This window comes from Pinus tabuliformis, chromosome J (genome assembly GCF_031772625.1).
Source record: "Pinus tabuliformis cultivar Carrire ecotype Pingquan chromosome J, CPIR1, whole genome shotgun sequence".
Taxonomy (NCBI): domain Eukaryota; kingdom Viridiplantae; phylum Streptophyta; class Pinopsida; order Pinales; family Pinaceae; genus Pinus; species Pinus tabuliformis.
The window spans coordinates 1,043,042,745-1,043,063,507 of record NC_142295.1 but is presented as its reverse complement, the minus strand read 5'-3'; the positions used below and the strand labels follow the sequence as shown (position 1 = coordinate 1,043,063,507).

The 20,763-nt window shown below is 33.0% G+C and overlaps 1 pseudogene; it reads right to left on the bottom strand.

Moving 5' to 3' along the window:
• Window positions 1-2,616: 2,616 nt before the first annotated feature.
• LOC149230477 (transmembrane 9 superfamily member 11 pseudogene) lies at window positions 2,617-3,873 on the bottom strand (annotated as a pseudogene).
• Window positions 3,874-20,763: the final 16,890 nt, after the last annotated feature.

Here is a 20,763-nt window from a genome sequence, read left to right as displayed (position 1 = left end):
TTTAGTCATTAAAATATGATGTATAACCACAAAGACTAGCACAACTATTAAATAGACTAATGTGACCTATAGTGTTCCAAGATAATGAGTTATATGTTTTTCTTAACAAGGTCATGTTGATGTGAATCGACATCCTCTCAGAGCATCATTACAAATTATCTTTACATAACGTTAAATGCAGTTTGTATGGTTCAAAACCAATCAATGAATAGTATTTCATAATTCAAATTAGTAGCGCTTGGCACTCAGAAACCCTTAAACACATCACTAGTTTGATTGTGTTTATACACTATTACATTGTAGTGATTTTAGGGCTCAAAAACCCTGGAAAAACAACTATTGGTTATAGTATGAGATCCTTGTGTGTTAGAAAAGTCAAGTTGTATGAGAAAATTCTTGGATACTTCCTTCCTAGAAACTAATGGCCATCCAAAAGTGAAATATCATACACATGGTTATAGGTCCATATACTGGTTCAATTACTTGAAACATTTTCTTGTGGAAGCCCAGAAGAGACGTGTATCTTAATTTTGTTGATTATATAATTATGTGAACAATGGTCAGAGACAGATGTATCTTAAATGAGTCAAGTGGGAACCTCAATGATTGTGGTGGAGAAAGACTATGGTTCATGATATTTCAAACTTGGTAGAATTTCTAATGAAGACCATATCAAACATATGTTAATTATATATTAACTATAATTTTTTATTCTTGTATTCATATTTGTAATGTTAATTTGGTAATGTAAGTATTAATAATTAACACTTACAATAGAACACTGGTACATTGGGTTTTTTTGGTTAGATTAGGTTGTTGAGATATTGTCTCAACAATAATATCCTAGTTTGGAATATGTTGGATCTCATAAGCACCATATATGTGGGATGTATTTTGGTTTTAATTACTAACATAAAAAAAATTTGTGTAATTTGTGCACCATATTTGCACATAAAAGTTCTTATTGATTGAAAGGAAAATAATAACCACCCACATAGCAAACCAATTTTCTTTTCCATATTAGACTTATTATTCTCATCCAATGAGACAAATGGAAGAATAATCAAGGAATACATGGTAGTTATGATTTACATGTTTTTGACTCCAAGTTTCACCTGTACATTGACAAAAAATTTGACATCACTACCTATTCTCTCTATTATAGATTTACATTATTTTCTCTTTTACTTTTTCAAATTTAAATTAAGTTTTTTCCATTAACCATGATAGTTATACATTTTAAATTATATAATCTTAAATAGTGAGTACAATTGTTTCATAACTATTAAAACAAAATATTTAAATCTTCTTGAGATCGATTTAATATGGAAACAATGGGTGTAGAAATTCCTAACCATAGGTCATATGCAAAAGTTCGATTGATAATGGTATTGATACAATTAGATCCTTAATTCATTAAATTTTACGGGACAATGGAGTTTACACATCTTCTCATTTCTAGATCATGTAATATATTTCTTTTGCACTCTTATTGTCTAAGAACAACTAAGTGATATTACTTAATATGGGATTTCAACCATATCAATATTGCATTAATGTAACAAAAAAATGTGAGAAATTTAGGTGCTAAAAGAATTCTATCTCGCAGGGATTTTTTTACTATCAGCACTAACAGTACTGAACAGTGAAAGGACATGCAATAACCCAAGCTACAAGGAATTGTAGATTATTGTTTGTTGTTGCTAGTGTATTTAGGAACTATACAATATTTGTGCAAACACATTGGAACTATAAGTGATGGAAATACTTATTGTCTATTTATTATGTCGTTGTTTTCAATTTTTTTCTATCTTTTTGATACTTCATTATATGTTTCTTTTCTATACACTAGTTTTTATTAATCCTTTCCAATGTTAAAATTATAAATAAATTTAGAGGGTAATAAATAAAAAACTCCAGTTACATGTATTTGTCTCAAAGGTTATGAATGTTTTATTATTTCTTATTTATGTTGGGAATTTCCTAGTCTAAAAAAGTTATAAAAATTCTCTTTCATCTGGAGGAGTTTGGTGTGGTTGCGCGAAAATGTAGTAGTATTTAAATGTAGATGGTATATTGAGAACCCGGATGTTTTCTATATTGTATCTTTGTAGTGCTCATGTTTGTGTTTGTGTTTGACATATATGTGGTAAGAATGAAGTACTTAGGTTTGTTTTATTTTTTTTCCACCAATGACTCTACATGTCTTCTAATTAGGTTTATTTCTGTTAATGAAAGATTTAATTGAAAAATTATAGTAAAAATAGATAGTTAATTTAAAATTTAAAATTCTTTTGTTATGAGTGCATGCAATTCATGTACTGGTAGTTATAGTGACCTAAATTTTTAGTTAGTTTTTTTATTTGTCTTTTTTGTATTTTTTCTATTTTTAAGGAACTACTTGGAATGATGACATTATATTTCCTTACAAAATTGTTATCAAATCATTCATATTTTGAACCTTTCTATCAGAAGCATAGAACTGGTATTCTAGGTTTCATAATGCACCTAAACCTATTGTAGACACGTCAGAGGCTTCAAGACGACAACATATTACATACACTAAAAAACATTCCCCTGGCTTGATGCGCACTAACCACTACTACACTTTGAACATCAATATAGATTAATTGAAGAGAACAATAAATGCACAAACTAGAAGGGGAAGGAGTCCAATGGTTCCTTTGATGAGCATCATGGCAAAGACCATAAGCAGAGTATAAAATTAAGAAAAAATAATGGACACACTACCACTAAGGTTGCCCAAATAAAACACTAGATAGTTTAATGAATAGAGAAAAATATAAATTTACATAGAGCCAGAAGCAAGAATTTTTCTCCACCACCACTTCCAATCTTCCACACATTGGTGCAAGTAAGTTAGAACTAGATAAACCTCAACATATATAACTACAAGGAGAATCAACACAATAAAGAGAAGCAAAAACATACTAAAAATGTCCCAAACATATCCTTGATATGATGAAGAAGAGCTCAATGAAAAGAGTGTTGAAAGGAAGTGTTCTTGCACCAAGAACAAGCAACCAAGAAGGATACTTCTGGGGTGGAATCTCTCTCAGAAATTGATTGGTAAGCACATGAAATTTAGTATGTGGTGCCTCAACTCCAAAAAACCCACCCAAAAGAATCAGAGGTACTGAAACACAAAACCAAAGGGCCAAAATAATGATAAATAAAGAGATTGGTATAGCCTAGTGCTTTGACATCCCGACGGAAGGAAGCTAAGAATTGTGATAATTAAGAAATAAATTCCTAGGAAAAGGAACACAACATGCCATGAGATCGGTTTCTAGACTTTGTGATCCCCCCTTTCAACAATTCTCCACATTCTTATAGCAACATAACCTGCTGAAAGTCCAAGAACAAGGCAAAAAAAGCATTCCAGTAATGAGAATTCGTCAAGATGTTGGAGAAATTAAAGAAAAGGTAGTAGACAAAATAGTCACTACTACCATACCCAATATTGGCACTACAGCAACCACCACAATGTACAAAATCTCTAAGTGAGCAGGGGACTTGAAAACATCACCCACAATAAGTTTCCATCCTGATAGTTCTTCATTCATTTGATCTTCCTTGTTGAGTTCCTCATAAGAGGTTAGGTCGCACCTTACTATTTGAAGGAAAATCACAAGCGGAAAGAAATTACCATCATAAACTTGATAATTGAAGACGAATTTACTTGGGATCCTTACATATTCAAGTATGAATCCATTCTTGATTTCCATATGACATTACTCTTCATAAGGAAACTTCATAAGAGAAAGAAATTAGACATCCTTCCTTTACAACTTGGTAAGGTCCTTGCCTAGATGGGTAGTATTCAATGACAATAGGATACTTTCCATACATTTTAAGATTTGAAGATGCCTCTATATTATGTTGGTAACTATGAAGAACAACCTAAAACCCCACAATCATTAATCCAGGGGCCTTGCTATGGTCTTTGCTATCAACCGGCATTGTATCAATATCATCTATTGTCCCAACAATCTTAGAAAAAAAGTCACCACCATACATATGTACTAGAACAATGAACTTCAGGTGGTTAAAAACATAATGACTTTTATTTACATAGAAGCCTACTTGAAACCTAGTCCAGTGAAGGTTGAAATTGTCCTACTTTGTGTAATGAATGGCAGGAAGGTTGTCGAGCATCAGGTTCACCTAGTAGATATTATCGATCATATGCTTCAATACCTTCAACTACTTTTCCCCTTGGCAAGTAGTATTGTACAGGTAAATTTCAAATTCATGTCCCAAGGGAAGTAGTATTATGCAGGTAAATTTCAGATTCATTTATATTCATCCTAGCGTCATATGGTGAGATCTCAATACTATCCCCCGTGAGGAGCTCCCCAAAATTTTCTTCCATTTCCTTCACACCCTATAAAGGTTTGTAGAAGGAAATGATGTAATAGTTGTGAGCAAGGTCTGTCTCAATTGGGGTAAGGGAATTGACCGCCACCCATAAATATGAGACCTGGGGAAGAGATCTCGATCATGGCCCCCATGAGGAAATCCCTCGTATTTTCTTCCATGTCCTTCACACCATATAAGGGTTTGTAGAAGGGAAGGTTGTAATAGATTTAGGGAAGATCCGTCTTAGCTGAGGTAATGGAATTGACCTTCACCCATAAATATGAGCCCCGAGGATATGAGTGGGCATAACTAACATGAACATAGAATGAATTTTTATTATGTGTGTTTCCCAACATAATAAAAACCCTCATACCAAACCCTGGCCACACTCCCATGCCTGTATCCATCTCTCCTAATTCTAAAATCTCTCTATTTATAATGGGTTTATTGTTTTAGCACATCAAGAACACAACAACCCAAATATAGACATTTGAGCCTCATTCTTTATTGACCTTTACTAGACCTACTCATCTTGGCATCTTCTTGACATGGTGAGATAATGAGATCATCCATGTGTTCAGGAAAAGTGATTTCATGTCATTTAATTTGTCAACCCGGGGGTTTCGTAAACTTGTGAAGCATGTGTGCACTGTAGGTGCTAGAAATTGTGTTTCAATTTAGAACAATCTAACTACAAAATAACGAAAACCAATTGAATCTAATCTATGAAATCAAATAATGAAAATGAAATTCAACTAAACTGTGAAATCAAAAAAAAATAATGCATGCTTAGCTACTCCATATTTCAATTATGAAGTGTTACCTTCTTGAGATGATGTGTAAGCAACTATTTATACTTTAACTTCTAATGTCCTAGAAAAGCAAGTAAAGTGTGCAGAAAATAACTCAGTAATTGCATGTATCAAATATTCAACCATTCAATCTTGAAATATGATTAAATCAATTTTTTAGAATGATCTTTAGGAATACCGGTTAATGCCATTAAATGAGGATCTTAAAAGCAAATATGAAAGCATGAAAATGTAAAGCTCAATGATTGCATAGGTTGAACATTCAATCACCCAATTTGAAGTCACCTTCTTGGCTTGATCCTTTATTCAATTATACAAGGAATTGATGGTTTAATCTAAAAAGGTAAATAAAAAAACATGAAAGGAAACTAAATAACTATGAGCCGTTGCCTCAAACTTAATCCAATTAGGAAATGCATAAATCTTCCCTATTGAAATGATTTTAGAAAAGCAAATATTACACAGTCATTCTAAAACTAATACTAAGAAAGCAAATAAATTTTAATCTATAAAAGCAATTAAATCTCACAATCATTATATGGCCATTCCAATGGTGTACGAGGATGGCAAGTGAAGAAGCTCCATATGCAAGCAAAACTAAATCTTCAAATCTCCAAGTATAAGCTCCAAATTCTATATTAAAAACATGAGCATTTCTCCAACTTAACACATGTCTTTCAAAGGGGAAGGCTCTCCTATTTATACAAAAACATAAGAGGCTACCCTATTTAATGAGGATCCACTAAAATCTCATATAGTTCTAACCAAATAGCTCATAATGAGACACATATCCCCTAATTGTCTCATAGAGTTCTAATCCAAATAAGAAATGATGAGACAACTCATAGAGTTACAATCCAAATAGGACACATGTCCTTCTTTGAAATTTATGCAAATATGCTTTGAAGAGAATTCGAATTTGAGCATTGGAGGCCACATAAGGGTGTCTTGGAAGCTTCCAAATGACCTACACATGTCATGAAACTCAAGTCACATATATAGATACATGAAACCATGTTAATTTCCTAGTTTTTAATCATAAATTCACTTTAAACACATAAAATAAATAACTTTGGTAAATAAGAATCCTAACCCAAATATTTATGAAAATGGTGGCTAATGAAAGGTGATATGGTTATGGAGTTGCGACATGTGAGTGAAATGGTGGCGATAAAGGTGAAAGTGGATGTGATTTTGAAGACATTTTGGAGGCCCAACATACCCCCCAACTAGAGTAATTACATATCCTCATGCAAATATTGCATTAATTCCTTTGATTTGCTCGTAAAGTCTTTACTTTTGAATGAGCTTGGCTTATATGATATGTCCTTAAACTTTGCATTTGACAATTTTATTTATTTTTGCAAAGTATTCCTTGTCATACATTGAATTGCAACATGTTTGGTTGGTTCTTGTGTTTCAACCAAATTCTAATTGGTATTAGTTCTTGTGTTCCAATACATTGTTTCTTTTTGTTGCAACGAGATTCACTGAACATATTTAAGAATGCATCTTTAAAATTAGCCATATAGTGTGTTGTTAATTTAGGCATTATTTGCAAATCATATAACTTTTTAAACCATAATGCAATCATAATTGATTATGAAAAGTATGTTAGGATGAAATGAAAATGTGTGATGGTGTATGATATATGAATATGAAATGATGTCCCTTCACCCCAACTAAAGATACGACAATGTGAAAGAGGAAGTGAGGAATTTCCCAAAGTTACAATTTTAGTATTTTAAGGAATTGCATGACTAAAAATTAGAAAACCACATACCTTCACTTACATTCAATATGCATGACTTATGGAAATTGAAGAGTGTGCCTACTTCTAGATTATGGAATGAAATGTAGAATTCATATGCTTCTTGGTTGCATAAACGGTGGATGAGGTTGTGAAGTGGATTCTTTATTTCTGCTGCTAAATCTATTGTATCTGCTGCAAAATGTTGAAATGATATAGTCTTCTATTGCCATAAAACTAATGGTACAACTCTAGTCATGCGAATAAATGTGTCAGTGTCGAGCATGAAGAGAGGTCATTGGATTACTGACCATTGATGAATGTCATTAACCAATGCAAGGCAAACTCGTGATTAATGTTAAAAAGTGCCAAGGTACCTAAGTACATCTTGCAAAGGGCGAATAAATGAGTTGATGTTGAGCCACTTGAAAGATCCAACGATCAAGAGACATTGATGTATTCCTGTGATTGTTGGTGAGATAGCCTGTCATTAAGGCATACAAGCCTCAAGGGACTAATGAGGACTCTAGCCCTAAACCTATATAATGTATTGATGTCGATAGGTCAAGGCTTATTAGAAGGAAAGCCTTAAGGAATCCTCCATCATCTAACGTAGTCATGAAACAATTATTTTGAAGGACTATGAATGGAAAATTTTGCAGTGGATCAAGGTTTATTTAACGAAAAGGAAAATGACAAGTGAATGGGAAGTAAAAGGACAAATTAGCATGTAAGCGAGATGAATGTCTTTATCAAAATGCGTTATGAGTTAGTGAAAGTAAGGCAGGTAAATATATTTTCTATGAATAAAAAAATGAGCAGTGAAGGAAAATGAGATGAGAATTTTACTGACTAAGTGAAATGCAATGCGACTACAAAGGAAATGAGATGAATGTTTTATTGACTGAAGGAGTATGGATGCAATGGAAGCAATGTCATTTGAAAGGCTTGCAACTGTTGGATCTGATATGCATTAACATGTGCTCATGCATTGATGTTTCATATTTGTTGCTACTCTGATCATTTTCTTGTGAAATAAATGTGGTCTCTGAGAGACACTATTTTCTTATAGTCATCTGTTCTTCCTCCTAGAACCTGCAAAAAATGGTACTTCTTCTCCAATGGATTGTAAGGTTATCAAAATAGAGAGGTGATCAATTTATCTGTTAATGACATTTAGATGAAAAAATAAGAATAGGTACTATTAAACAAGTTCATGAAAGAAACCAAAAGAGTTTATACCTGTGTCGAAAGTAGTGCCTCAAGTTACCTATTGTTTCTTTTCAGCAATTTATTCATTCTTCACTATTTCAAAATCTGATAATAGCTTCCTCATTTTTTGGATCTCATTGAGATCTTTCCAACAACGCTTGAATCATCGAATTCCGATGTCGTATGAGAAAGTTAGACTGTACTGAAATTTTTATGAAACAGTGAAAATTGTCATGTAAAATGTGGCATGGGAACATGATGCTTCAGTGAAAGATGATGTAAGCAGATGAAATGTCATGTTGATTAATTTTTGGTTAGAATGCATTTTTTGACAAATAACCATTGAGTTAAATTCATAGTTGCATAATGTGTTTCTGTAGCTACAATATTGTCGATCTTCTTTGGTTGTGCCATGGCATGAGATTTTTCGTTTTGTGATGTCGTTGGCTTTTGTATTTGCAAGGCTCATCATCATATAAAAATACTCTATGAAATAAAATAAAAATGCATGTCCACAAGATTTGATCTTTCCATCTACAGGATTCTTGTTAAGCCATTGTGGGTATCCGCAATCCTGTAAATGAAGCACTCTATCAATTTTTTTTTTCGACCCTGTATCAGAAAACAAACTTTCGATTTGCTACAAATATTAACATTTTTTTCTCCAAAACAATTTTCCTCGTGGCAAAAATATTTACAATTAAAACTATATATAAAAGATGATGTTATAAAACAACATGAAAAAGAAAAGAAAATATTTACAAAACCATTTGTAATAATGACACCACCATGAAAAAAAATGAATTATAAAAATCAAACAGCGTGTGAGGTTTTTCTTTGAGGTTTTCTTGTAGCAGCGTTGATAGAGGAAGAAATTGTCAACGTTGATGAAATTTCCATGTAATTGAGTAGGTGAGAGTGGCAGATCTACCTCCTCTGGTGGTCTATGAAATTGATATCAGCTCCAGTGGTGACTTCTGCAGTAAAGAGAAAGGAGGAATTAGTGATAAATGCATGCACGTTTTTAACACACGTGGATTCGGTGAGTTCTACTAACTGCGCAGTGGGTATGAATTAAATTGGATTCCTAGATCATGTGCTATGTGGACCGAATGATACTGTAGATTTTGTTTTAATTTGAATTCTTCCCTCTTCAATGTGCCATGTTCAAATGGTTCATATTGTATTAATTAGAAATCATTTTTCCTCATGAAGTCAGCAAAACAAGGTCTCGAAGAATCTTATATTTCTGTCAAACGGTTCTGAAATTGAGAAAACCTTTTATGGGTTATTTAATTCGACCTATTCTGAAAAAAAACCATGTCTCGGGTTTTCAAAATTGTCCTCGGTTTGCTTAGAAAAAGAATTTTAAAATCATGTTTCAAAACAATTACATTTTCTATGATGCTCGGCAACTAAAATCATTTGTTGTGGTTGGATTTGCAGGTTTTGATGTGAGGTTGAGTAGTCAGCTTATCAGAACCTTTTTATTAATTATGTTGGTGGTGAATGGATAAGAAGGCTTTTCCCAACATTTTTTCTCCTGGCTAAAACTATTCACTGTGTATATATAAAAATCATCTTTTTCCACATAGATAGCAAAATAAGGCTCTGAAGAACTGCAAAATTCTCTCAATTGGTTGCAAAATTGTTATGAAACTTGCTCAAGAAAAGATAGAAAATATAGATCAACGCCTTAGAATTCAGCCTCTTCTAGGGGGCCACCTCCTTTACATTACATAAATGAACAATTCTTCGATGATTCAAATGACAAAACCTCCTTTCTATATATAGGAGTCTAAGGAGTCACAATATAACCCAGCCAACCTAAAAATAATAATATAAAGCCACAAAAATAACAATAGAGAGATTCTATGGGGCACAATAATAACAATATGGGGGCAATAGGGGCACAACAATATTAATAAGGGGTATAACTACAATAGTAATGAGGTAATCACTAGTATTATAGGGACCCAACATGCCCCTCTCCTTCAAAAAAGTGTTGTCCTCAACTCTTGAGTAGTTCTGGATACTTCTGTATAAAATTCTCATCCTCCCATGTGGAATCTTCAGCGGATAAGTTCTTCCACTTGATAAGATACTCTGAAATTGATCAATTTCATAGCTGTCGAGTTCTTGTTTCTGTGACTACTTCGGGTTCCAATATAATTTTTCCTTCCTTGTCAAGTTCTGGCAATACTGTTTGAACTGGGAGCTTGTCACCTATAACCTTCTTTAAACATGAAACATGGAAAACTGGGTGCAATCGAGAAGCTACAAGAAGCTCCAATTTGTATGCCATAGTACCAATCTTTTGCAACACCTTGTATGGAGCATAATACTTTGGTGATAATTTATTATCCTTCTTAGCTTGCTTGAGGGACATTTTCTTAGATGGTTGTAGCTGTAGGAATACCCAATCACCTTCATCAAAACTTCTTTCACTGCGATGTTGATCTGCCTGTTGTTTCATTCTATTTTGTGCCAACACGAGGTTATCCTTTAAGAGTTGGAGGACTTGTTGTTGATGTTTGATGTGATGTTCCACTGCCTGAACCTTAGAATTTTCTCTTAAATATGATGTGATGGATGGTGGTTGATACCCATAAAGTACCATAAATGGGGTCATTTTTGTTGTTGTATGAAAGGAAGTGTTATACCACCATTCATCCAAAGGCAACCATTTGAACCATTGTTTCTGTTTATTAGATACAAAGAAACGAAGATATCCTTCCAAACATTTGTTTACTATCTTAGTTTTCCAATCAAATTGAGGATGATAAGATGAGCTATGAGCTAACTGAGTAGCAAGACAAGAAAATAATTTTGTCCAAAAATTTCCAGTGAAAATGTGATCTCTGTCGCTTACAATAAACTTTGAGTTTCCATGTATCTTTTGAATTGTTTCCATAAATGCAGTAGAAACTGTAATGGCTTTAAATGGATGTGATAATGCACAAAAGTGTGCATACTTGGTAAGTCTGTCAACTACCACCATGATGACACTCTTTCCCTCAGACTTGGGTAAACCTGTGATAAAATCCATTGAAACCTCCTCCCAACATTGGCTTGGAATGGATAAAGGTTGTAATAGACCCGGTGTCTTAATTGCTTCAACTTTATTTTTTTGGCAAACCAAACATTCCGCCACAAACTTTTGAATATCTCATTTAAGGCCATCGCAAAAAAATTCCTTCTTAACCCTGTGGTAAGTTTTTAAAAATCCTGAGTGCCCTCCTAAGGGAGAAGTGTGCAATTCCATAAGAATCTTTTGTTTTAGCTGGGAATTATTACATAGGTATAAGCGATCTTTGTACCATAACGAATCATTTTTCCAGCTAAATGTATCAGACGTACTGGAATCTTGTTGTAACTTTCGAATAAGTGCCCACACTTCTTCATCATTCTTCCATTCCTCCCTTGCTTCGTTTATCCAATCCATTTGGATAATAGAAATGGCGCACAACAATGCTTCCACATCCTCATCCTTTCTTGAGAGTGCATCTGCCACCACATTTTTCTTCCCTTTTTTGTAGATGATTTCAAAGTCATAACCCAACATCTTTGTGACCCACTTTTGTTGCTCTTCAGAGGAAAATCTTTGTTCTAAAAAGTATTTAAGGCTATCATGATACGTTTTTACCTTGAAGTGTCTTCCCATTAGGTAGGGTCGCCATTTCTTAAGTGCATGGAGTATTTCTGACATTTCCTTCTCATAAATAGCTTTGCTTAAAAACTTTCCCTTGATTAGACGACTTTCAAAAGTAATGGTCTTTCATCTTGCATTAGAACAACACCAATTCCATTTCCTGAAGCATCACATTCCACAATAAAGGTTTTTGTGAAGTCTATTGCAGCTAAGACCAATACTTGGCACATTGTCTCTTTAAGATGTTGAAAGGCCTTTGTTGCTTCCAGAGTCCATGAAAATGAATCTTTCTTCAATAATGTTGTTAGAGGTGCTGCTATTCTCCCATAATTCTTAACAAACTTGTGATTATACCCTGTCAACCTAAGAAATCCTCGTAGATGCTTTATGGATGTGGGCATTTTCCATTACTTAATGGCTTTGATTTTGCTAGGGTCTACCTTAACTCCTTCCTGAGATACAATATGACCAAGATATTCCACCTCCTAGACTCCAAAGAAACATCTGGATCTTTTTGCATATAATTGTTTCTCCTCCAATAGTTGGAGCACCCTATCAACATGTTCAACATTATCCTTCCAAGACTTGCTATAGATTAGTATATCATCAAAAAATACTAACACAAATTTTCTAAGGAATGGTTTGAAAATTGAATTCATCAAACCTTGAAATGTTGAAGGTGCATTGGTAAGGCCAAAAAGCATGACCAAAAATTCATAATGACCCTCATGAGTTCTAAATACTATTTTCAGAATGTCTTCAGTCTTCATTCTGTTTTGATGATATCCTGAGTGAAGGTCCAACTTGGTGAAGTAAATTGATCCATGCAATTCATCCAGTAAATCATCAATGACAGGAATGGGGAACTTATCTTTAATAGTGAGCTTGTTGAGCTCCTTATAATCCAGACACATGCACCATGATCCATCCTTCTTATGCACCATTACTAATGGAGCAGAGAAAGAACTTTGACTCGGTTGAATTATACTAGCCTCTAGCATTTCTTTAACCATGCGTTCAATTTCACTCTTTTGGACATAGGGATATCTGTACGGCCTGATGTTTAGAGGAACACTTCCTGGAATCATATGAATAGCATGATCATTATCACGTATAGGTGGGAGACCTTTGGGAGTGTCAAATACCTTGGAATGATTGTCCAAGACTTTTTGGAGATCTAGATAAATAGATGATTCCAATGTGGAAACATCTAGCGAACATAATTGTGCAATTACAACTCTTTGTTCCTTTTTTAGAAGCTTTGTCATACCATTAGAGCTGATTATCTTTCTGGTTTCCCTGCAATATCCCTTAATTCAAATTCCTTTCCTTCCGTAGAAAATTTGATGAAAAATTCTTGAAAATTAAAAGCTATTGTACCCAAGGATTGTAGCCATTGGACTCCTAGTACAACATCAGCACCACCCATTGGAATGGAAAGCATTGGGCTAGTCAATACATATTCTCCCATGGATAGCTTGATATTATGGTACTTTCCAGAGCAATTTATTGTTCCTCCATTTTCAATCATCACTTGACACACTGGTGCTGGATATAGGAAGAAATTCAATTCTTTTGCTACCTTACAATGAATAAAATTGTGGGTGCTTCCTGAATCAATCAACACTATTACCTTTTTCTTCTTGATTTGTCCTTCTATCTTTATGGTTTGAGGAGTGGTAATTCCCACCAATTCATTACAAGATATGGTCAGATTTATTTGTTCTTCATCTAGGCTTTGTTCCTGAAGTATATCGTCTTCTTTTGACCTTTATTGCTCCTTTTCTTCTTCCTCTTCACAATCTATGTAGAATAATTTCTTCTCAACACACCTATGACCTTTAGTGTATTTGCTATCGCAACTATAACAAAGCCCTTTTGCTCTTTTTTCTTCCAATTTTTGTGGTGTCAACCCTATAGGTTGTGGAAGACTAGGGGCAACAACACTTCCGTCTTTATAGTTGTGAGTGGTATGCTTCCTGGTTGCCATAATTTTTCTTTCCATTTTTCTTGCTAACCTGAATGCCTTCTCTAATGAGTCAGGTTCCCAAAGGCGAACATCATGTTGGATATTATCCTTTAAAGACCATATGAACACATCAATCCTATGCTCCTCTAGAATATCTTTTATCCTTATGTTAAATTTTTGGAACTCTTCAATGTGCTCCATTATTGAACCCTTTTGTTTGAGACTTATCAATTGGCTAAAAAAAGTGTTGCTTTTTGCATCCTCATAATGTGCTATCAATTCTTTCGTAAAAATTGCCCAAGTGATAAATTTTTTACGAGAACAAAGCCATTGATACCATACAAACTAATTTGGTTCCAAATATAAAGTTACCATACGTACCTTTTGTGTGTTTTTCAAATTATTGAAATTGAAGAATTGCTCCATCTGTAATATCCATGTGGCAGGGTCCTTGCCATCAAACTTCCTCATATCGATTTTTGGAATATGGTGAGTCTTCGATCCAACATTAGAGTCTATGGAATCATGATTAACATTTCTTTTGTTCTCATCATGAGTTTCCTTTAGTACCCTTTCACCATTAGTGACCATTTCTTGTAGCAACTTATTCATATTTATCTTCAATTCTTCCATCTTATCATCCATGCCATAAATTTTAGCGTCCATGCCATTTACCTTAGCTTCCATGCCATCCATCTTAGCTTGTACGCCTTTCTTTAAACAATCCATATTAGATTCTACACCTTTCTTTAAATCATCCATCTTAGCTTCTACATCTTTCCTTAAACCATCCATCTTAGATTTTGTTGCTTTTTGTGCAAGTGACACTTGTTGCACTTGTTCTTGTAATTTTGATATATCATATAGCATTTCTTCTTATTCTTCATGAGTCATGCTAGAGCTTTCAGGTTCCTTACTAGGTGTTTGCATTTTCTTTCCTCGGGGCATCAGTTACTGATAATAATTCTCTACTATCTCTTTCAATTCGTTCAAAATAAATTTTCAAACCACTCTTAAGAAAAAATTTAAAAGAATCTACACAACTTTTTTTCACTTTGCAGGAGCTCAATATTGCCTCTGATGTATCTCTATACTTTCAAATCATCTAGTTCTGAAATTGCAACCTATGGTAGCCCTCTGTGTCCTCTTTCCAATGCCACCAGTCTGATCCCATTTGGATTCTCCAAGGAATAGTTATGCGAAATATCCCACAGTGACCTAATTATAGACTAGTTCAGTAGAGCGAACTTGTACGACGTGCCACAAGTCATTGTTTCGTCCTTTGGCTTTGAAAAATGCATTCAAGAAACTACATTCCGTCCTCTTTCTGCACCTTCTTACAGAATTTCAATCCAATGCTCAGGGAAACAGTTATGATGATTTTCCCCAAGTCACCTGTTTGGAATGTAATTCAGGAGTTTGCAAAAAGACCAACTTCCTCAGATCATATCTCTGCAAATATAGTGCAAAAAGCACTGAAATTTGGACTTGAGGTTCAGTGTGATGTCTTCTCAAATGGGTTTTTTTTAAGCTTCTGAAATGTCACAAAAAAAAGATATAGCGAAAATGCCACAATGACCTGTTTGGAGCAACGAAACCCTAGAATCCAAAGCTCTGATACGAAATGTTATGAAACCAGCTCAAGAAAATATAGAAAAGATAGATCAACACCTTAGAATTCAGCCCCTTTGAGGGGGCCACCTCCTTTACATTACATAAATGAACAATTCATCGATGACTCAAATGACAAAACCTCTTTTCTATACATAGGAGTCTAAGGGTTCACAATATAACCCAACCGACCTAACAATAATAATATAAAGCCACAAAAATAACAATAGAGGGATTCTATGGGGCACAGTAATAACAATATGGGGGAAATAGGGGCACAACAATATTAATAAAGGGTATAACTATAATAATAATGGGGTAATCACTAGTATTATAGGGACCCAACAAAAATCCAGAGAATGGTTTGTAGGTTACCTAATTGCCCATGCCTAGGAAAAATCTCACGTCTTATATTTTGCTAATTTTCCCTGGTTTATTTTGAAAACACATTTTAAAATCATCTGTCAAAACAATTACGTTTTTTGTAAATGTTCCGACAACCAAAATCAATTTCTGGTGGTTTTGATTTGCAAGTTTTGAAGGTTTGGCTTGTGGCTGCATGGATGTCTTCCAGCAAAGGAAAAGAGAGGATCTAATTATATCAATCATCCTATGGGAAATTATGGGGAACTCAAAAGATGGGACATCGCTTTGAAGAAATTGAACCAGTGAATTTTGATCACGAAGTTACTGATCCAAAGATCTGCCCAAGAAATCTAAGCGCACCATTTTTGTATCTCCACAAAAAAACTATTCATTACAGAGGTAAGGATCATCATTTTTGCACATGGATTTGCAAGTCTTGTAGCATTCTTCAGAGGTTTTGAGTTTCAAATCATAACCCCCAATGGACCGTTTTTTGCATAACTCCTTGTGTTTAACGCTAATACATCAATTTTTTAGGTGCAAATTAAATTGGAGTATATGAGCAGATTTGCAATAACCATACATGCAGTTGGTATTGAAGGATGTCTTTCGTTAATTAAATAAAAAAAATTAATTGATTTGTTAATAAAATTATATATGTTATACTTTCAAAATTTTAAAAATATACATATATATTTCATTAAACAAATATATATATATATATATATATATAGATATATAGATATATATATATAAACTAAATCAAATGAAATGAAATGATGAAAACATAAATTAACTACAGAATTGCATTCTGTAGCTAAATAATTTTTTATGATATACTAACAAAACAATTTTTTTTTCTGATCCTCTAGGTCCCACGAAGTGTAGAAGGAGAGCATACTTGAGATTTTTTATTTTTTTAGCATAATCAAGATTTGATCAGTCGATTCCTATGTAAATTTTGCAAGAATAAAATGAAAGTGATTGATCTCATACCTTAAATTGTTGTTCGTGATCTTCGCTTCCGTTCCTTGTTCTCAATCATTTGTTTTATTGCAAATATTTTCTGCCAAGGGTTATTAGATGGATGGTTCTTACTGCACCACAAAACATCAAATTTATCCTAAAAACAAAAAAAAAATAAAAAAATCCTATCTATCTGAAAACTGTTTTTTTATTTTTGAAGTATATTCATGCTTCGAATGAAGCCATTTACGGATTAGAATTTTTGAAATGCTGATATCCCAACTTGAAAAATATACCTAATTCTTTGTAAGGATATGCGAAATTAACTTGACCTTTCAATTTGCTGCAAATATCTCTTGAAGAACTGATGAATATTGTGGCATAATTGCTTCTTGATACCATTCCTCAATGTAGACTTTGGGCTGCATTCTACATCCTATGTCCATAAATGATTAGTAAAAACAAAAGAAAATAAAATACACTCTAAACTGAAGGCTAGTTTCTATGCACACTTCCCCAGCAACGGTGCCAAAATTTTGGGGCAAAGTAATTCCATGTCATTTAATTAGTCAACCTGGGGGTTTCGTAAACTTGTGAATCATGTGTGCACTATATGTGCTAGAAATTTCTTTCAGTTTAGATCAATCTAACTACAAAATAACGAAAACCAATTCATCTAATCTATGAAATCAAATAATGAAAATGAAATTCAACTAACATGTGAAATCAAAAACAACTACTGCATTATTCCAGCATTCAATTATGAAGTGTTACCTTCTTGAGATGATGTGTAAGCAACTATTTATACTTTAACTTCTAATGTCCTAGAAAAGCAAGTAAAGTGTGTAGAAAATAACTTAGTAATTGCATGTATCAAATATTCAACCATTCAATCTTGAAATATGATTAAATTAATTTCTTAGATTGATCTTTAGGAATATTAGTTAATGCAATTAAATGAGGATCTTAAAAGCAAATATAAAAGCACGAAAAAGTAAATGATTGCATAGGTTGAACATTCAATCACCCAATTTGAAGTCACCTTCTTGGCTTGATCCTTTATTTAATTATACAATGAATTGATGGTTAATCTAAGAAAATAAATAATAAAACATGAAAGGAATCTAAATAACTATGAGCCCTTTCCTCAAATTTAATCTAATTAGGAAATACATAAATCTTCCCTATTGAAATGTTTTTAGAAAAGCAAAGGTTACATTGTGATTCTAAAACTAATACTAAGAAAGAAAATAAACTTTAATCTATAAAAGCAATTAAATCTCACAATCATTAGATGGCATTCCAATGGTGTATCAGGATGGCAAGTGAAGAAGCTCCATATGCAAGCAAAATTAAATCTTCAAATCTCCAAGTATAAGCTCCAAATTCTCTATTAAAAACATTAGCATTTCTCCAACTTTACACATGCCTTTCAAAGGAGAAGGCTCTCATATTTATACAAAAAAAATAAGAAGCTACCCTATTTAATGAGGATTCACTAAAATATCATATAGTTACAACCAAATAGCTCCTAATGAGACACATATCCCCTAAGTTTCTCATAGAGTTCTAATCCAAATAAGATGATGAGACACCTCATAGAGTTACAATACAAATAGGACACATATCCTTCTTTGACCTTTGTCCAAATCTCTTTTGAAGGGAATTCGAATTTGAGCATTGGATGTCACATCAGGGTGCCTTGGAAGCTTTCAAATGACCTACACATGTCATGAAACTCAAGCCACATATATAGATACATGAAACCATGTTAATTTCCTAATTTTTAATCATATATTCACTTTAAACACATAAAATAAATAACTTTGGTAAATAAGGATCCTAACCCGAATATTTATGAAAATGGTGGCTAATGAAAAGCTATATGGTTATGGAGTTGTGACACGTGAGTGAAATGGTGGTGATAAAGGTGAAAGTGGATGTCATTTTGAAGACATTTTGGTGGCCCAACACCATTCCCAACAAATTGCTTTTTCACTTGTCTTTGAGCTTGTCCTCAGACATATTTTACAAAGACGATATTCAATATGAATTTTTAGTTAGTTTATAGATTATAGATTTTACAAAAGTAATGCCACTATGTGTACATATTTTTCTAAAAATCAATGCCTATATATGTTATTTCAATGACTTCCATAAGTCTTCACATAATTTTGTAAAGGGTGTTATCTTAGTGGAAGAGCACCTACCTTATAAGAACGAGGTTGGTGGTTTGATTCCACTGTGCCCTAACATGAATTAATTAAATGACTTTTATACTGATTTATTTCAATGGTGAGATATTTTCCTAGATTCATTGTTTTATATTGCCTCTAGGGAGACAAAAGTGATTGTATTTCCTTTAAATTCATTTTTTTATTGTCTGTAGAGATACAATAATTAGGATTAAAGACATATTGTCTCTATAAAGACAATATGTGTTTATTTCCAACTATTGTCTCTGTAAGAGACAATTGAAAGTGTCTCCATAGAGACAAAAATGAAATTGTCTCCTAAGAGATAATAATGCTTGTGTTATATATTTGTCTTTATAGAGACAAATTTTTAAGACAATAAACAATCTTTTTGTCTCATGTTTAGACAATATACCCAAAAATTGTCTCAAATATTGTCTTAAAACACCGCTTTGTGTTGTAGTGTGTATCGACCTTTTGGAAATAGGTTTATTTAATTTCTTAACATTAAATATCAAGTGGGAATAATTGAGGAAGGAGATAGACCTTCTTTTGTCTCTCATTCATTGCTTTAACTTACCCCACCACCCCACTGGCCACGACAATGTTGATATTATCCTCATCAAGAAGAATACAGATGGGTAATTTATCGGTATGGAGTACGAGGTCCTCCTTGTTTTGTTTGTGCTCCTCCGAACAAATAGCTCTATGCACACATCATCCCATACAAAAATCTCCTCCACACAAATAGATCTTATTTGTTTATTTAGCCCCCCCGCAAAACCCCTTCCCACTCACATGCCCGCATAGGGGATGTGCAACATTGGGTAGAGAAACAAAAATGTTAGGCACAGCAGTGTGAATGTGAGACCATGCACTGAGTGAATACTACTCATAAAATTACTTATTTTTTTTGTTTTTAAAGGAATTGTTAGGCACTCACAAATACTGAAAATAAAAATAAGTGGTATGTTTATAAATAAACCCTATTTAATATTTATATTGAAAATGCCACTAAATATTAATATTAAAATATTAAAATATCAATCATAGACTCTAGGGTTAATATTAATTAATATTAGATACACTTAATAATATTACTATATAATTAAACCTCTTTTATTAACATGTATTATTTAAAATATTAATCTCAAGGCTTATAATCCCTTAGGTTTATAGTATTAATAATATGGTTTATAATTCCTCGGGTTTATATTACTAATATTAGGGTTTAATATCCTAACATTTGAAGGGTACAAAGAGCTATCCAACATCACATTGCAACAAAAATTGTCTCAATGTACCAATCAATTTCACAATCATTGACTCAACGTTATATTACATTGAAATTGATTCAAATTTCATTTGTGACATTACGAAACTGGAGTGCAATATTAGATTTTTTAATATTGGGATTATAATTTATGCTAACAAGGTTTGATATTCAGGTTTATAATATTGATATTAGTGTTTATTATATTATGTTTTATAATGTTATGGTCTGCATTAGGGTTTAGTAATGTGACACTTGAATGGTACAAAAATTTATGCAATGTTACATTGTCATAAAAATTGTCCCAATATGATGAACAGTCTCACAACCATTGACACAGTGTTTAATCACATTGTAATTTATTCAACATCGCATTGTTACATTACAAAAATGGGGTTTAATATTAGTCTCTTGGGTTTCTAATATTAATCCTTTATGTTTATACTATTAATTAATTGATTTTGTTCATAATCATTTGGATTTATAATCCCTTAGGTTTTTTAATCCCTAGGGTTTATAATATCAATTCTAGTGTTTATAATCCTTTAATTTTATTAATCCCTTGAGTTTAATA